This window comes from Giraffa tippelskirchi, chromosome 6 (genome assembly GCF_054371585.1).
Source record: "Giraffa tippelskirchi isolate mGirTip1 chromosome 6, T2T-mGirTip1v1.2.pri, whole genome shotgun sequence".
NCBI classification, from domain to species: Eukaryota; Metazoa; Chordata; class Mammalia; order Artiodactyla; family Giraffidae; genus Giraffa; species Giraffa tippelskirchi.
Window position 1 is genome coordinate 83,520,763 of NC_137280.1, and position 18,785 is coordinate 83,539,547.

The following is an 18,785-nucleotide window of genomic DNA, read 5'->3' on the forward strand; positions in this document are numbered from 1 at the left end:
GGGCCTGAAGAGGAGATGGCTGGGAATTAGGGTGGTGAGGCTTAGGACAGGGAGGGCTGGTGTCAAGTCTAGCCACTAGATAATGGAGGGGCAGCGGGTACTCCAGGAATACCCTTCCTCTTGGGGTACCCAGACCTTGTTCTACTGCTTGGGACTCCTGGCCGCAGGCAACCTTCCCTGTGCCTGCTCCCAGCTTCCTGGCCTCAGAGAGGGTGGGCAGCTGTTCAAAGCAGATCGTGGGGGTATGTGAAGTGTGAAAAGGATATGTGCAGGGAAGGGCCTCAAGGACTTATTAGGGGTCACATAGAAAGGATCCCTGTGAAAGAATGGAGTCCAAGTCTCTCCCACCCCTGGCACATACCCACTTGCTGTGTGAGCCCAACTATGCCTCCAGCACCCCCTGAGGCTCAGTCTCAGCCTCTCTGCAGGGGTTCAGAGGATCCCCTGGCGATGCTCAGGGCTTAATAAATACACTTGAGTAAACGTGCTACTATCCTGACTGTGGCTGTTTGGGAGGCTGGGTCTTCCACACCCACATCTTGGCACAGAGTAAGTGCTCAGTACAGGGTGCAGGACTGAAGAGACAGGGATGCTCCACAGCCACCCCACCACACCCTCTTCCCGACCCTCACTGCTCCCTGCAGAGGCCAAACCCTGGAGGCAAGGCAGAATGCTGAGTAATGCTTAACACGTCAGGGGCTATTCAGCCAGGGTCATCATGCCCAGGCTTGACCAGGGATGGGTGGGGCAGAGGGGGCGCTGTCTGGGATGGCATCACTGCAAGGTCAATAATGGTGAGAAGCCAACATTTACTGGACTCCAGGCTGTGGGCACAGTTCACACGCACTCCCGTTAATGGATAAAGGAACTAAGCCTCAGGGGACTGGTGTGTGTCTAGGGCTGAAAGGTTGGACTCCACAATGGACTTGGACTCATCAAGCCTTTGGCTGGGCCATCTGTTACCTGGCATTTCTAGGCTTGTGAGGGGATTCTGAGATTCCTCCATTTGTGACTGGTTTTCCTCCCAGTTTAAAAGCCTCGTGAAGAGTTTGCCCTGATCCTTGATCCAACAATCTGGACAGCTCTTGGCTTCAGAGAGGTGAGTCTGTGTTCACGTTCCCTTCCCTCTTCTCCCTGACTGTGACATGTGCAACAAAGGATTTCAACCTCAGTTTCCCCATCTGTAAAAGGTGTAAGAGCACCCCCTCCACACACACAGGGTCGTGTGTGAGTGGGAATTTTGCATGCACTGGGTATCAGTGTACGTGTGTGCATGCTTAGTCACTCAGTTGTGTCCAATTCTTTGCCCCGCCATGGACTGTAGCCCACCAGGCTCCTCTGTCCATGGAATTTTCCAGCCAAGAATACTGGAGTGGGTTGCCATTTCCTCCTCCAGGGGCTCTTCCCTACCTAGGGATTGAACCCACATCTCCTGCATTGCAGGCAGATTGTTTACTGCTGAGCCTTCAGGGAACACAGGGATCAGAGTGGCCAGGATTCAAATCTCAGCACCTACCCCCCCTCACTTGCTGGGTGACCATAGGCAAGTTACTCAACCTCTCTGTGCATCAGAACCAAGGCAGTGTGTTGGTTGTAGGAGGGAGAACAATCATTATAGAAATCCTTGTATAGTTTTTACCCAGGGTACCCATAGCAGCTGCTGCAGAACTATTATCAGGTCACACACCAAGACAGAAACCCCAGTGCTGTGGGGCCCCGCTCTTCCCACTAATGACCCCAGGCTGAGGATGACCTTGGTGGACTCAAGCTTCTCAAAAAGACATGCCGGAAAGCTGATATTTCAATGCTTTACTTGCTTTCTGGGGTGTCAAGTTTGGAGTGTCCCAGGGCCCAGTCCCCAGCAAAGTCTGGCAGATCCTTGTCCACCCCGGGGTCCCAGACATAGGGCTTTCAGACAAGGCACTCAAGGAGTCTCCCTGGGGTCGGGGAGAAGCCACCCCAAGGGTGCAGGAGCTGGTCTCTCCTTTGGGGACAGAACACAGGGTCACCTCCAGGAGGAAGGGTTCTTCCTAGAGAGAAATTTAGGACAAGATAGAAACCTGAGATGTGGAGGGAGCCCTGGAAACATGCCAGGTACCCCCAAGAACCAGATGGATCTCCTGTGGCATCCAGACAGGCCTTGGGGGCAGAGAGGCCAATTCCCTGTCGGCTTTCCCTGGGGCTTCCTCAAAGGATGCAGGACGCAAAAGGCCCTGGCCCCAGGTCCCACCCCTGTGAACGGCTTGGGTGAGCCCCAGCCAGAGAAGCAGGGAGGCAGGGTTTGGGTTGTTTCTCTCTTTCCTGTCCTGTCTCCTCTCTCTGTGCCCCACGTGTACTGTGGGGTCAGGCACTTCTGTGGATCTCTGGGCAGCTGAAGGGAAGACTTGGGTGAGGAGAGGGAGGAGGGGAAATGGATTTCAAGTCGGGGGAGCAGCTCGGGCTGGACTGGAGCCCCTGAAGGTCTGGGAGCTCCTGAAACTCAGTTACGACCACTGAGCCTCAGACTCCTCATCAGTAAAAGATGTTAGTTAATGTTACCCCTGACCGGGCTGTGGGAGCTCTCACAGGGATTAAGTCATGGGACAGGGTCTGTTGGAATGTTTACTTGGCATCCGTTAGAATTAAATGTCAGGAATTCTCTAGCGGTCCAGTGGTTAGGACTCTGCGCCTTCCAATGCCAGGGGCACAGGTTTGATCCCTGGTTGGGAAACTAAGATCCCACAAGCCTTAAGCCAAAAAAAGAAAAGAATTAAGCTTCAAGGCGTGGACCCTGGCCAGTATCTCCTCACTTTAAATGCTGCCATTCTGACCTGTGGGCCTGGCATGGACTCAGACTCTTGGCTGGCATCATAGCTGTGGTCAGACACAGGGCTGACAGGAATCCCAGACTGGGTGACAGGTACCCTGTCTGGCAGATCCAGTGCCTCAGGGGCCTGGATACAACCTCTGAACTGGGCAATGAGTGGCCCCCACCTGGTGCTGTAGGGACCCTCAGATTCCTGTTGCAGGAAGGCAGACCCCTTCCACTTCCCGAAAGTGGGCTCTTGTCTAACACTCGGAAATGAATTGTCCGAGGAGACATGTGCTGACAAAGCAAGAGATTTTATTGGGAAGGGGTGCCCAGGTGGAGAGCAGCAGGGTAAAGGAACCCAGAAGGACTGCTCTGCCACATGGCTTGCAGTCTTGGGTTTTATGGTGAAGGGATTAGTTTCCAGGTTGTCTTTAGCCAATCATTCTGACTCAGAGTCCTTCCTGGTGGCGCACACATCGCTCAGCCAAATGGATACCAGCAAGAAGGACTCTGGGAGGTGGTCGGGCACATGGTGTCTCCTTTTGACCTCTCCGTAACTCTTCCGGTTGGTGGTGGCTTATTAGTTCTGTGTTCCTTACCAGGACCTCCTGTTGTAAAACAACTCATGCAAATGGTTACTAGGGTGCCTGGCTGGGTAGGTGGTTTCAGTCACTGTGCTTCCCTAACACTCCCAGTAGACTTGGTGCCACTGAGGACAGAGGAAGCAGGGTCCAGAAAAAGTGGAATTTCTCACGGGCAAGGGGGATGCTGGGCTGGAAATTCCCTGGGGGAGAGAGAGGAAAGCACACAATAGACTCACGGGTCAGTTGTGTGCCAGGTGTGTGTGTGCCCATTTCCTCCAGCATCCCAGGCTGGATCCTACCTCAGGGCCTTTGCACAAGCTACTTCCTTTACCAGTTACACTCTTCCCCTGAACCTAAGCATGACTGCTTACATGTCCCTCCAACCTTCCTAAAATAGACACAGCCCTATTTTACCTGATTGTCTGTCATTCGCCTCCCCCACCAGAGTCACAGCAGGGATTTCTGTCTGCTTGGTTGCCACTGTGCCTGGCACACATTAGGTGCTTACTTAATACTTGCAGGAATATTGAATGTATGTCTGATCTTTAGACAGAGAGATTCCAACATTGGCTGTGCCTCCTTCTGTTAGCCAGAATAATTTTTACTGAAGGTCTACTAAGTGCCTGGGGCTGAGGATGCAGCAAGCAGCTACTGTGTTTTCAGCTCTCTGGGTCTTAGATTCCATAGCTGAGAAATGCAGGGTACCAGACCACACACCTTGGCTTCCCAGGCGGCGCTAGTGATAAAGAACGTGGCTGCCAATCCAGGAGGCATAAGAGACACGGGTTCAACCCCTGAGTCGGGACGATCCCTCGGAGGAGGGCATGGCAACCCACTCCAGTATTCTTGCCTGGAGAAACCCATGGATGGGGGAGCCCAGCGGGTTACAGTCCATGAGGTCACAGAGTCGGACACAACTGAAGCGATTTAGCAAGCACGCAGACCACACAAGTCACCTAGTTTCCAGAATGGACCACCCCCCATCTCCCAGAGTGGTCCAGATCTTGGAGATAAGTGTGGGGTGGAGCTGTGGGTCTAGGGCCCTCAGTGTCGTCCCTAGGCTCAGAGAGGACCGGGGTTTGCTTGGAGTCACACAGCACAGGTGAGGTTAGAGAGGGGTGAAACCACTTTCTGAGGTGTGACATCCCCTCCCCCACCAAGTAACTCACACACACGTGCACACGCGCACGCACACGCACACACACGTACACACAGAGGAAGTCCTTCCAGATCCTGGTGTAGCCCATATCTCCTTCCACCCCCCTGGAGCCTCCCTGGAATGCAAGGAATTAGGGGAAATCATGAGGGCTCCTGCTGCTAGCAGCTTCAGTGGTCTTTGACACGCGATTGCTTCAAATCCAGAGCTAGTCTGGGCAAGCTCTGCCCCCTCCTCCCCTCAACAAGCTTACCCAGATCCCTGCTCCTGAATTCCCTCCTCCCCACAGCTGAGGGCTAGGAACTGCGCCCTCCTGGAGACTCCGCCTTTGTGTTCTTTGGGTGCTGTGCCCCTTCAGGAGAGTCACTGGGCTTTCTGGGCCTCAGTATCCCCATCTGCGATCCGAGGAGGGGTTGCTACAATCCTCGAGTGGCCGAGTCCCACCCTGTCCAGCCACAAAGGAGACTACTGATCCCCCCGTCAGTCCCAAAGATGAGTGGAATATTCCCGCAGGATTCACAGATGGGGAAACTGACGCTGCGTGGCAGCTCTGGGTCTCTATGACACGGAACCACTGGTCAGATGTGGGGGCTTCCCAGGGGGATCTCAGCACTTCAGCTTGGGCTTTAGTCTGAGGTCTGAGTTGCAGTCTTTTGAGTTCCCCTTCATTCGCAGTCTAGTCAGCAAATCTTTGTAGGATTTCTGCAGTTCATGGAATCTGGGGATGTCTGAACTGGATGGCACTTCTGAGGGTCCTGGGAAAGCCAGAAGACCCTCCTCAGCCAGTGGTAGGGTGCACCCTAGCCATCACTCCAAGAGCATCAGCAGCATCAGAGAGCAGGTTGGTGATAAGCCCAGGCATGCCTGTGCTTGGAGTGCTCTGAGCCAGAACGGACACCTCTGGACCTCGTGCATAGTCTGAGCTTAGCCACTCTGGCCCGCCCGGTGTCCTCTGCTTGCCCTTGTGTGAAGAATAAATACTCAAGAGGTCCAAGTTGGGCCTGGTACCAGAGATGTGCTCCTGGGGAAGTGGAGACACCACTCAGAGCCTCAGTATCTTCCTCCATTAACTGAGAACATCATTCCAGCCTGATGGGCTTGGGGAAAGAATGATTTTGTCAAAAAACAAAATAAAAAGCCAACTTTACGCTGTGCTAAATTCCATAACAGGAGTTTAAGAGATGGCTTTCTTCACCCATGGGATTTCCCCTCTCTTCCCTCTGGTTAGGATCAAAGCCTGAAGATGTTAAAAAAAAAACCAGGAAGCAGAGGGAAAATGACCAGAAAGAGCCAGAAAGGATAACCCGGAGTAAGTCATACTTCTCTGTCACACCTCTATTTCTTCACCTGGAAAATAAAGGTTGAGACTTTCACTTGAGAGAAGATCAAATGTGGTATAAAGGACAGGGTCAGGCACATAGCAGGTGCATAATAGACTGGCTATTTTTTCAGTTACTCATCCTCAGCTGGGGAACTCATATCCACTCCTCAAAACCCTACTCAAAAAGCCCCTCCCACCTCTGACATTACTTTTCCAGGCTCAGCAGTATGCTTCCAACCCCATCCCTTTCTCCAGCCCTAACCCTAACCCTAACCCTAACCCTAACCCTAACCCTGACCCCACAGCACTGGGAGTGTGTGTGCTTTGCCCTGTCTGCTCCAGACTGGAAGCATCTTGAAGGTTTAGGGATGAAGCTTCTTTGGTTTTTTGTTTTTAACTTTTTGTTTTGTATTAGGGCATAGCAGATTCACAATGTCGTGATAGGCAGACAGCAAAGGGACTCAGCCATACATATTACATGTATCCATTCTCCCTCTAACTCCCCTCCCATCCAAGCTGCCACATAACATTGTCCAGAGTTCCCTGTGCTATACAGTAAGATCTTGTTGGTTATCCATTTTATTTAAAAACTTTAAAACAAAACTTTTTATTTTGTATTGGAGTATAGCCAGTTAGCAATGTTGTGATAATTTATCCATTTTAAATATAGCAGTGTGTACACGTCAATCCCAAGCTCCCTAAGTCTGTGAGTCTGTTTTTTTAAAAAATGTTTTATTTTATTTATTTTTGCCACACGTGGCATAAATAAGATGGCCATAACGTGACATCTTAGGCATGTGGGATCTTAGTTCCCCAGCCAGGGATTGAACCCCGGCCCCCTGCATTGGAAGTGCAGAGTCTCAACCAATAGACCACCAGGGAAGTCCCCTTGAGTCTGTTTCTGTTTTGTAAATAAGTCAGATGAAGCTACTTTGGCCCTAATCCTTTGGCTGAGACTGAAGAGGAAGTGGCAGAGAAGTGGGGTGCTGGAGCCTGGGGCAGGGAAAGCTGGTATCAGGTCCAGCCACCAGAGGATGGAGGGGTGGCGGGTGCCCCAGGAGCATCCTTTCCTGAGAGGTATCCAGTCCGTGCTCTGTTGCTCAGAACTCCTGGCCCCAGGCATCCATCCCTGCGCCTGCATCCAGCTTCCGGGCTTCACAGAGAATGGGCAGCTGTGGGAGGCAGATTGTGGGGGCGTGTTAAGTGTGATCGGGTGTGTGCAGGTTAGAGGTACAAGGCAAGGGCATAGCAAGGCTCTCTCACTGGAGGAATGACATCCAGGCCCTCCCCACCTACAGCTGTGTAAGCCCCACCAAACCTCAGGCTCCATTTGGTCTAGCCTTGGATTGCGTGCAGTGGGATTGCACTACGGCAGGGGGCGGTGGGGGGAGGGTTGAGGCTCTCCCTGTGACACCCCAGGCGCTCAGCACATGCTCCATAAGACATCCGTCTGCTCATGTCACCATCACGTCCATGTGACTGCAGCTGTTTAGGAGACTGGACCAGTCTTCTTCCCATATGACTCATTCCCTTTCTAGGGATAAGGAAACCAAGACTCTGGGGGAAGTGAGGTGGGTAGAGTGGTCAGGGACAATTCCACCATGGGATCGTGCATGTGTCCACATATGCCATGACTTCATCCAAGTCCACACAGGTCAAGACTTCATCTGAGTCTTGTCAGAATGCCTGGGTTCCCTGGGAACCCAGACCTTGGAGGCCTGGGAGGAGTTTTTGGGACGTCATCTCTGCTCCCCTCCCTACCTCTCCTGGGAAACTTTCACAGGACTTCTCATGCCTCCCAGGTATGTGCCTCCCCAGAAAATTAACAGGAAATTCACCTTTTAAAATGAACAATTGAGTGACTTTGAGTACATTCACAGTGCTGTACTACCACCACCCTGTAGTTCTGAAAGATTCCCATCACCGTAAAAGGAGACCCCACCCCGTTAGCAGTCACTCCCCTCCTCCCTCCCCTAGCCCCTGGCAACCCCTAGTCAGCTTACTATCTCTATGGATTTGCCTGTCCTGGACATTTCACGTTAAACATTCTTTCCCCACGTGAACAGTTCTCTGATGCCAGCTGGATGCCTTCTAATTCAACTCAATTAGGATTTCCTGGTGGCTCAGAAGGTAAAGAATCTGCCTGCAATGTGGGAGACCTGGGTTTGATCTCTGGGTCAGGAAGATCCCCTTGAGAAGGGAATGGCTACCCACTGCAGTATTCTTGCCTAGGAGAATCTCACTGGACAGAGGAGCCTGGCCGGCTACAGTCCATGGGGTCATAAAGAGTCAGACACCACTGTTTCACTTTACTTCCTGTCACTGTCTACCCAGAGAGGGGGCTTCCCTTGTGGCTCCGTGGAAAAGAAACTGCCTGCCAGGAGATGCAGATTCGATCCTTTGGTTATGAAGTTCCCCTGGAGAATGAAATGGCAACCCACTCCAGTATTCTTGCCTGGGAAATCCCATGGACAGAGGAGTCTGGCGGGCTACAGTTCATGGGGTGGTAAAAGAGTTGGACACGACTTGGTGACTAAAGAGCAACAATCCGAGATAACATCAGACCCCACAGCTTAAGGGCTCAGCCCCACAAGACTGCCCTCCATCACCACCTGTCTTCAGATGCCCGTCAGAAGTCCAAACTGTCACCTGTACTTCTGATCAAATGGCTGTATCAAAGGTTTCCACAATCCCCTTTTTGGATTTGATTAATTCGCTAGGGCAAGTCAGAGAACTCAAGAAACCCATTTACTCACTAGACCACAGGTTTATTACAAAGGATATTAAAGGAAATGGATCAACCAGCAGATGGAAGAGATGCATAGACCAAGGTATGTAGGAAGGGCATGGGTTTCTATGCCCTCCCCAAGCGCACTACTCTCCCAGGACCTCTGTATGTTCATCAACCCAGAAACTCTCCAAAGCCCATCTTTTGGGGCTTTATGGAGGCTTCATCACATAGGCACAGTTGATTAAGTCATTGGTTGTTGGTGACTGAAATCTGTCTCTAGCCCCTCTCCCATCCCTGAAATTGGCAGGAGGGGGTGGAGCTGAATGTGCCAACCCTCTGATCACATGGTTTGTGCTCTTAGCAACCAACCCCCACCCTTGGGTTGTTTCCCCAAAGTCACCTCTATGCCATAACAAAAGACACTTTTGTCTCATCACAGAAAACCCCAAGGATTTTAGGAGTTCTATGCCAGAAATCGGGTAGAAGACCAAAAATATCTTATTATAAGTCACATCGTGCTGTGCTTTGCGCTGTGCTTAGTGGCTCAGTCATGTCTGACTCTTTGTGACCCCATGGACTGTAGCTCACCAGGCTCCTCTGTCCATGGGGATTCTCTAGGCAAGAATACTGGAGTGTATTGCCATGCCCTCCTCCAGGGGATCTTCCTGACCCAGGAAGCTAACTGGGGTCTCCCGCATTGCAGGCAAATTCTTTACCAGCTGAGTCACCAGGGAAGCCCATAAGTCACAATATACACATATAAATGGAATCACACAGCATGTGACCTTTTGAATCCGGCTTCTTTAACTCAGCATGTTTTCATGGTTCATCTCTGTTGGACCGTCTATCTGTGCTTTATTCCTTTCTATGGCTGAATAATATTCCAATGTGTGAAGACACCACGCTTTGTTCATCAGTTCATCCACTGATGATCATCTGGACTGTTTCCACCTTTTGAACTACTGTGAGTAGTGCTCTCTTGAGCATTCATACATGAAGATTTGAGGATCTGTTTTTAATTCTCGTGAGGTTGTACCCAGAAATGGAATTGCTGGCTCATATAGTCATTCTATGTTTAACTTTCTGAGGCATGACCAGAATGTTTTCTATAGCCCCCTGTCTTTTATTATTATTTATTTTTTAGTACTTTTATTTACTGTACCATGCCAGGTCTTAGTTCCCTGACCAGGGATTGAACTCAGGCCTCCTGCACTGGGAGCATAGAGTCTTAGCCACTGGACCACCAGGGTAGCCTCCCGTATGCCTTTTATTTTTAAACATTTATCAAGATATAAGTTATGGAAAGAAAAAAGGACTAATCTTAGCTGTCCAGTCTGATGACATTTCACATAACCACTTCCCAAAATGAGTTTCCAGAACATTCCCAGCTTCACTACTCTCCCTACCTCCTATAACAACTGTGCCCACATCTGTTAACATGGGTGAGTTTTCCCATTTTCTAACTTGATATAAACAGAACCAGCCAGTACATCTTCTTTTCTGTCTGGTGACTTTCACTCAATACTATGTCTGTGAATGGCTGTGTTCTTCATCTGTCATGTGGCTCATTCTTTTTCCTTGCTGTATAGTATTCCATTGGGCATGTCCAGGAGTGGAGCTGATGACTCATGAGTGAGTGTCTGTCACTTTACAAGCAGGACAGTAATTAGTTCCCTTTATTCCTGGAACTTATCAAGGGGACACAGCCCATGGGTGGTCCCTAGGGACAGGAAAAGGGAACATTAGCTCCATGCTTTTTCCACTTTATCAAATTCTGGAATGCTGGCAACCAGGCCAATTTGGCTCCACTTCACAGCATCTTTAGCCAATGGTCTCACAGCCAGTCCCCTTGGCCAAGCTGGGAGGAGCGGTAGGGCAGACAGAGGCAGCCAGCCAGTGAGGAGCTCTGTAATCTTCACTGGCAGCTTCCATGAGTTCCGGAGGCCAAGCTAGGGCAGTGGTATAAACAGAGCACAGAGACCAGTCATGCTGTTCCCTCCACTTGGCTTAGCTCCCAACTGCCTAGAATTTTCCCCACTACCTACTGTTGGCCATAGACACCTTCATCAAACACACTCCCCACACAAGAAACAACCCAAACCCAATTGTTTGTTTCTCGTGATGTGAGGCAAACATGGTCATGACACGAAATCTGGAAGAGGTGAAAAAGCAGGTTATTTAAAAGATCTCTGAGTTCAACAGGCAAGGATAATCACTGTCATATCACTGTAAACATACCTCCAGGTCAACATGTGTATGTGTATCGAGGGGAGTCCACGGGCAGCCTGGGTTCAAATCCTGGCTTAGTCCTTGAAATGCCAAGCAGACTTGGGAACCTCAGTTCCTCTCCAAACCTCAGTTTCTCAGTGCAATTTGCTTCTCTGTGTTACCCCCTTTTAGGGTAGTGCTGATTAGATTGGTTGGAGTGTAATCCCAATGTTTTAGAACTAATAACTCATTATTTTGGGTAGCTGGCCAATCAATAATGTCTCAGCTTCAGCCAGGGTTGGGTTCAGACAAGCCTGGGTAAGTTCGCTTACAAAGAATGCCCCCACTGGCAAACTCCTATTTATCTCTTCAGCCCCAGCTTTGATGCCCCATCTTCCAATAAGTCTTCCTTGTTCTCTGCCCTGGTTCCCTCAGGCTAAGGGGCCTCCATCTGGCTCCATCCTGACCACACAGAGCTGGAGTGTGAGTCTGGCTCTATGTCCCACCAGACCAGAGCTTTCTCAAGGACCAAGACCCTCTGTCACTATGTTAGTTTCCTGTGGCTGCCATAACAAATCACCATAAACTGGGTGGCTTAAAAACAACAGGAATTTATTCTCTCGCAGTTCTGGAGGCCAGAAGTTTGAAACAGTTGTCAGCAGGGCCATGCTCCCTCCAGAGGCTCTAGGAGAGGAAGCTTCCTTGTCTCGTTCAGCTTCCGGGGTTCCAGGCATTTCTTGTCTTGTGGCTCCATCACTTCAGTCTCTGCCTCTGATTTCCCATGGCCTTCCCTTCTTCTCTCTCTTTCCTCTTCTTTTAAAAATAACTTTATTTATTTATCTATTTTTATTTACGGTCGTGCTGGGTCTTCAAAGGCTTTCTCTAGTCACGGCGAGTGGGGACTGCTTTTCGTTGCAGCGCACAGACTTCTCATTGCGGCGGCTTCTCTTGTTGCAGAGCACAGCCTCTAGGTGCACAGACTTCAGTAGCTGCAGCATGCGGCCTTAGTAGTTATGTTACATGGGCTCAGCTGTTCCTCTGCTTGTGGAATCCTGCTGAACCAGGGATTGAACCCATGGCCCCTGCACTGGCAGGTGGACTCTTGTCCACAGCCCCACCAGGGAAGTCCCTTGTTTTCTTTTTTTAAAAATATGTATTTACTTATTTGGCTCTGCCAGGTCTTCAGATTTGGTGTGTGAACTCTTAGTTTCAGCATATGGAATCTACTTGCCTGAGCAGAGATCGGACCAGCAGCCCCTGCACCCCAAGCTCGGAGTCTTAGCCATTGGACCACTGGGAAAGTCCTTATCTCTCCTCTTTTCTAAGGACAATCTGTCAGTATGTTTAGGGCCCAGTGTAAAACCAGAATGAAACAGTCTCATTTCAAAATCTTTAACTTAACTACATCTGCAAAGACCTTTTTTTTTTCCCTCAAATAAGGCCACATTCACAGAGACTGAGGTTAGGTATGGATCTTCAAGATAGGCGTGGTCCAGAGAAGAGCCATGAAACTCCCTGAGAGACATCACAGCAGTGAATGGTGGTGATGGTGTGGGGATACCTACATCTGCAGCAGAGTGTGGAGCAAAGAAATAAATACCAGGTGAAAATTTTTTGAGCACCTACTGTTGCCAAAGTGAACTCAGGTTACTTCACTCTACGTGCAACATGGCTGTACCGAAGGGAGGTACAACATTTATGGCAGGGTGCCGAGCAAGGGAAGGGAAGACAAGCCCCTAAACCACTGCACCTTGGACCTTGAGTTAGGAGCTCTGTTTTTTTTAAGGGAAAGAACAAAGAGGCTGAAATTAATCATCTTGTGGCATTGTTGTGACTTGTTAAAAAATTTAAATCTTTTCTTTGTTGTTGAGTGTGGGCTTCTCTTTGGTTGCAGTCCGGGGGCTTAGCTGCCCTGCTGTATGTAGGATCTTAGTTCCCTGATCAGGCATCGAATCCACATCCTCTGCACTGGAAGGTGGTTTCTCAACCACTGGACTGCCAGGGAAGTCCCGCTGTGACATTTCTTCCTTTCGTTTATTATTTATTTATTTTTGTGTGCTCAGTCGCCCAGTTGTGTCCGACTCTTTGCCACCCCATGGACTGTATCCTGCCAGGCTCCTCTGTCCATGGAATTTTCCAAGCAAGAATACTGGAGTGGGTTACCAGTTCCTATGCCAGGTGATCTTCCCAACTCAGGAATCAAACCTGCGTCTCTTGTGTCTCCTGCACTGGCAGGTGGATTCTTTACCCCGTGTCACCTGGGAAGCCCCTATTTATTTTATTTTGTTTTTGGTTGCCCTCGGTCTTTGTTGCTGTGCTTGGGCTTTCACTAGTTGCAGAGAACAGGGGCTGCTCTCTCATTGTGGAGCACAGACTCTAGGCGTACAGGCTTCAGTAGGTGCAGCTTGTAAACTCAGTAGTTATGGTGTACGGGTTTAGTTGCTCCGAGGCATGTGGAATCTTCCTGGACCAGGGATCAAACCCGTGTCCCCTGCGTTGGCAGGCAGATTCTTATCCACTGTATCACTAGGGAAGTTCCACTATGACATTTCTTAATCATAGTTCCAAATATCAGATGTCTCTGGTTAACGATTTTCCGGCCAGGTGCTCCATGCCTCCAGGATCTGTGAGTTCATGTTGCCCTGGAGAAACAACCTGAGTTTACATTAGTGATATTATCTCCAAGGATCATTTTGGTACATTAATGCTGTTATCGACATCAGCAATTGTAATCATCTGACTGGTTGATTAGTTTTCAGTTAGCACAAGATTGAGGTCACACAGGACAAGAAAGGGAATAACTCTGGGACAGATGAATTAATCATAAACTTGGTAAGGGAACTCTTTTTTGGGGGGGGGGAGCTCAATCCAGCAGGGGAGACATAATCCTTGTAAGACCTGAAAAGGTGGAATCAGTGTCTTCATTTCAAGGGTGACAGATTGAGGCCAGAGAGGCGGATGTGCCAAGGCCAGAAGTCAGTGAAGCTGGGCTTGGAGCCCCAGGCAGTCAGCTTACTGGAGCCTTTAAAACAGGGAATACGGCTGCCCTCAGGGATTAGCATGCTACGTGGGGGTGGGGAGGGAGACGAATTTGCCCTCCTCCCTTCCGAGTTACTGGCTGAGACCCCCTGTAATAAAAATAGACTGGCGAGAGAGAAACACACAGAAGTTTCACATGTGTACTTCAGAGGGAAATGAGTAAAGCTCCCCAAAAGTGCCTAAGCCACTCCCTTAAATACCATCTTTCAGTTCGGTTCAGTCTCTCAGTCGTGTCTGACTCTTTGCGACCCCATGGACTGCAGTATGCCAGGCTTCCCTGTCCATCACCAACTCCCAGAGCTTGCTCAAACTCATGTCCATCGAGTGGGTGATGCCATCCAGCCATCTCATCCTCTGTTGTCCCCTTCTCCTCCCACCTTCAATCTTTCCTAGCATCAGGGTCTTTCCAGTGTGTCATTTCTTTGCATCAGGTGGCCAAAGTATTGGAGTTTCAGCTTCAGCATAAATCCTTCAATCAGTCAGTTCTGATTTCCTTTAGGATTGACTGGTTTGATCTCCTTGCAGTCCAAGGGACTCTCAAGAGTTTTTACCCAAAAGCAAAAGAAAGGTGTTGGCTACTATATATAAAATAGATAACTAAGGAGAACCTACTGGAGAGCACAGGGGGAAAAACATAAGAAGGTATTATTGAGCCCTGCCCCAAGGCCACAGGTGTGAGGCCTTGCACCCAGGCCTCAGAAGCGGAGCCCAGAACCAAAGTCACCTCTGAAGCTGACTGAGCCCCTTTGTAACTGTTGTCAAAAGTCCCTGATGATCACTGACAAGCTTCCTGACTCCCAGTTAGGTGAAGATGGCCACTCTAGCAAACACCCTACAGCGCCCCAACCAATCATCTAATGCCAACCGTCTGGCAGAAATTTTCTTTGTCTTGAGGCTATAAAAACTGGCTGTTAACCCACGAAAATTGTTGACTCTCCCTGATCAGGAGGTTGGCACTGCGCTCGCAGTGCCCACTTTATCTCTGTTCCTTGTTCTTAATAAACTCACTCCCTTCTGAAATGCTCTGTTTCTGGAAATTCTTCTCCAACTTGCGCTCGGACTGCCTCAACAGGTATGATCTGTTTGCAGGACATATATTAAGTTAATCTTAAAAATGCATTCCAATATACAGTGTGTGTGTGTGTGTGTGTGTGTGTGTGTGTGTGTGTGTGTGTGTGTGTTCAGTTGTGTCCATCTCTTTGCGACCCCAGGAGCCCACCAGGCTCCTCTGTCCATGAGATTCTCCAGGCAAGAATACTGGAGTGGGTGGGCATTTCCTCCTCCAGGGAATCTTCCCAACCCAGGGATTAAACCCAAGTCTCTTGTGTCTCCTACATTGCAGGCAAATTCCTTACCACTGCGCCACCTGGTTTGATTCCACTTGTGGGAAGTACCTAGAGTAGTCAAATTCAGAGAGTCAGAAAGTACATTGGTGGATCCCAGGGACTGGTGGGTGGAGGAGGGGAGTTAGTATTTAATGGGAACAGTGTTTCAGTTTAAGAAGGTAAAAATTTCAGGAGATGGATGATGGTGAGAGTTGGACAACAATGTGAATGTATTTAGTGCCGCTGAACTGTATGGTTAAAATAGTATGTTTTATGTGACTTTTATCAGAATAAAAACACATTTTTTCTTGTTTTTTTTAGAAAAAGGGTGTTGGTGGGGGCTATTGAGGCCAATTCTGGGAAGTGACCAGGAAAAGCAGAGTAAACAAGGATTTGTTCTGCAGGTTTTTTTGGATTTTGTGTATGTATGTTTAATGTAATTTTTTTAATTTTATTTTACTGCATCGTGCAACTTGCAGGATCTTAGTTCCTCAACCAGGGATTGAACCTGGGCCCCCTGCAGTGAAAGTGTGGAGTCCTAACCCCTGGACCTTCAGGTTTTAATTCATGCTTTCTCCATGCTTAAGATTCTCTAGTTATTTAGAGCCATGCTTCTCCTCCAGGTACACAAAGGGGCCCACACTTACAAATGGAGATTTCCTTTATAAGTGGAAATGTCTCTTACGAAAGCATAACTTCTACTCGGTTTTCAGGGCTTCTCCAGTATCTGCAATTTTTCAAAAGAATCCTTATGCTGAAGAGGCATCTTCTGCTGTCTTCAGACGGGACTGAAACACTGGTGATGTCAAGCATAAAATAGGTTTGCAGTACCTGGGCGCTGTGGGAAGAACCCAGGTGCAGGGGAGATCCAGGTTCAAATCCTGATTCTGCCAGTTCCTGGCTGTGTGACCTTGAGCAGGTGGCTTGGCCAATCTGTGCCACTCTTCCTTCAATGTCCTGAGCCCTGGACTGGACGCAGCTGTGAGGATCCACAGGTCTTTCCCCTTGTGCTCGCTGGGGAGGTGTTTTAAAGGAACACATATGTTCATTTATCCATTCACTCCTTCATTTGTTCATTCCACAAATATTTCTTTCACCTCTATTATGTGCCTGGACTCCTTTCAAGTAGCAAAAGAAAGGCTCTAGGCATGGGAGAAGGAGAGGAAAGAGTGATTCTGGCAGGGGAACACAGCATGTTCAAAGGCCCTGAGGTCAGACAGGCAATGCCAGGCACCAGGCTGGCAAAGGAACTTGAAAGTTGACCCAGGCCCATGAGGCCATTCACAGTAAGCAGGCCTGGTTCAAATCCCAGTTTGACTTCTCCTTGGCTCTGTGACCTGGGCAAGCAAGCACTTCACATCCTGTAATCTCTTGCTTGTCAAAGGTAGTTTTCCTCACCTGGAGAGGTTGTTTTTCTTTTAAGCTCTTCATAGCCAAGGTAAGTTTAAAAAAGTCTGTGAGTATGTGACTGCACCTCCAAAAGTGCCCAATTGATGACCAGGGTCACGTGAACAAAGTCATAGTTAATAATCAATGTATTACTGATATATTAATTATTAATTATATTAAGTAATAACTATAGTAATATCAATAATGAACCATAATGAAAAGAATTTTTTTAAATTACATTATTGTCATTAATATTGGATATCATTCTCTATGCTATACAATAGGACCTTGGTTTTTGTTTTTGTTTTTTTGGCTGCATTGTAAGGTATGTGGGATTTTAGTCCCTGGACCAGGGATTGAACTCATGTCCCCTACAGTGGAAGCTCAACATTCAGAAAACTAAGATCATGGCACCCAGTCCCATCACTTCATGGCAAATAGATGGGGAAACAGTGGAAACAGTGGCAGACTTTATTTTGAGGGGCTCCAAAATCACTGCAGATGGTGATTGCAGCCATGAAATTAAAAGATGCTTGCTCCTTGGAAGGAAAGTTATGACCAACCTAGACAGCATATTAAAAAGCAGAGACATTACTTTGTCAACAAAGGTCCGTCTAGTCAAGGCTATGGTTTTTCCAGTGGTCATGTATGGATGTGAGAGTTGGACTATAAAGAAAGCTGAGCGCTGAAGAATTGATGCTTTTGAAGCGTGGTGTTGGATGGAGAAGACTCTTGAGAGTCCCTTGAACTGCAAGGAGATCAAACCAGTCCATCCTAAGGACTGATCTCCTGGGTGTTCATTGGAAGGACTGATGTTGAAGCTGAAACTCCAATACTTTGGCCACCTGATACGAAGAGGTGACTCATTGGAAAAGACCCTGATGCTGGGAAAGATTGAGGGCAGGAAGAGAAGGGAACGACAGAAGATGAGATGGTTGGATGGCATCACCGACTCAATGGACATGGGTTTGGGTAAACTCCGGGAGTTGGTGATGGACAGGGAGGCCTGGCGAGCTGCGGTTCGTGGGGTCGCAAAGAGCCAGACACAACTGAGCAACTGAACTGAACAATGGAAGCACCAAGTCTTAACCAATGGACCTCCAGGGAAGTTTCAATAGGTCTTTGTCTTTCAAACATTTTTTTAATTGTGGTAAAATACACACAGGGGCTTCCCAGTGGTAAAGAACCTGCCTGCCAATGCAGGAGATGCAAGAGATAACGGTTTGATCCCTGGGTCAGGAGGATCCCCTGAAGAAAGAAATGGAAACTCACTCCAGTATTCTTGCCGGGAAAATTCCATGGACAGAGGAGTCTGGTGGGCCCCCACAGTCCATGGGGTCGCACAGGGTCCAACATAACTGAGTGACTGACCACACGCACACACAAAATACACACAACATAAAATATATCATTTTAAGCATTTAAACATGTGCACCTTAGTGGCATTTAGTACCTTCTCAGTGTGGTGTAACCATCACCATTATCTATTTCCAGAACCTTTCCATCAGCACAAAAAGGATACCATGTCCCATTAGTTGTCACTCCCCGTGACCCCTCCCCCAGCCCTTGGCAACCACTGAACCGGCCTTAGACACCAGAGAGATAAGAGAAGCAGATGAAGAGCAGGGATTCTTGAGTTTGTCTTGCCAAGCAACACACAGGGGAGCAGCTTGTTGAAACCCCTCTGGCTGTAAACTGCTTTCACTGATTAAGCTTGCTTTAGCTCTTTGTTTTCCTTTCACTCTTTTCTCCCTCTCTTTGACTGCCTACCTTCCGCAATGTCACGTAGCCCAGTTGTTTTACAGGAACTTGGAGTCAGCGCTTGTCCAGCTAAGGCTGATAGGGACCACTGACCCTAAAACTGGGCCCGTGTAGGTGTTGGATGAATGACCGTTTGACGTCAGAGGGTCAGAAAAGTCCACCCTCAGGTCATGCTAAGTACCTCCACGTTTGAAGATGCGGAAGCGTGTAACCATATACACCTGTGCAGAACACCAATTACGTCACCTTTTCTTCTACCTCCAAAACTTTCCCCATGCCCAAGACCATGCTGCTTATCCTGTAAATATCCCAGCCCCCTCACCTTGTTCTTCCGTCTCCTCGCTTGACTGCCTGGTGAATAAATTCTTTCTCTGCTGCAAACTTCAGAATTTCAGCATTTGGCTTGCTGCGTGCCTGGCAAATGGACCCAGTTCTGTAACACTGGGATTGACATGCATGTACAAGTTTCTGTTTGAACAC

General features: G+C 48.7%; 1 long non-coding RNA gene across 1 annotated transcript in view; it reads left to right on the plus strand.

Moving 5' to 3' along the window:
- Positions 1 to 842: 842 nt before the first annotated feature.
- LOC145508822 (uncharacterized) overlaps positions 843 to 18,785 on the plus strand; it is a 34,101-nt gene continuing 16,158 nt past the window's right edge. Inside the window, exon 1 of the long non-coding RNA XR_014055614.1 lies at positions 843 to 1,099. This is a non-coding gene — a long non-coding RNA (uncharacterized LOC145508822). The remainder of the gene's footprint in view (positions 1,100 to 18,785) is intronic.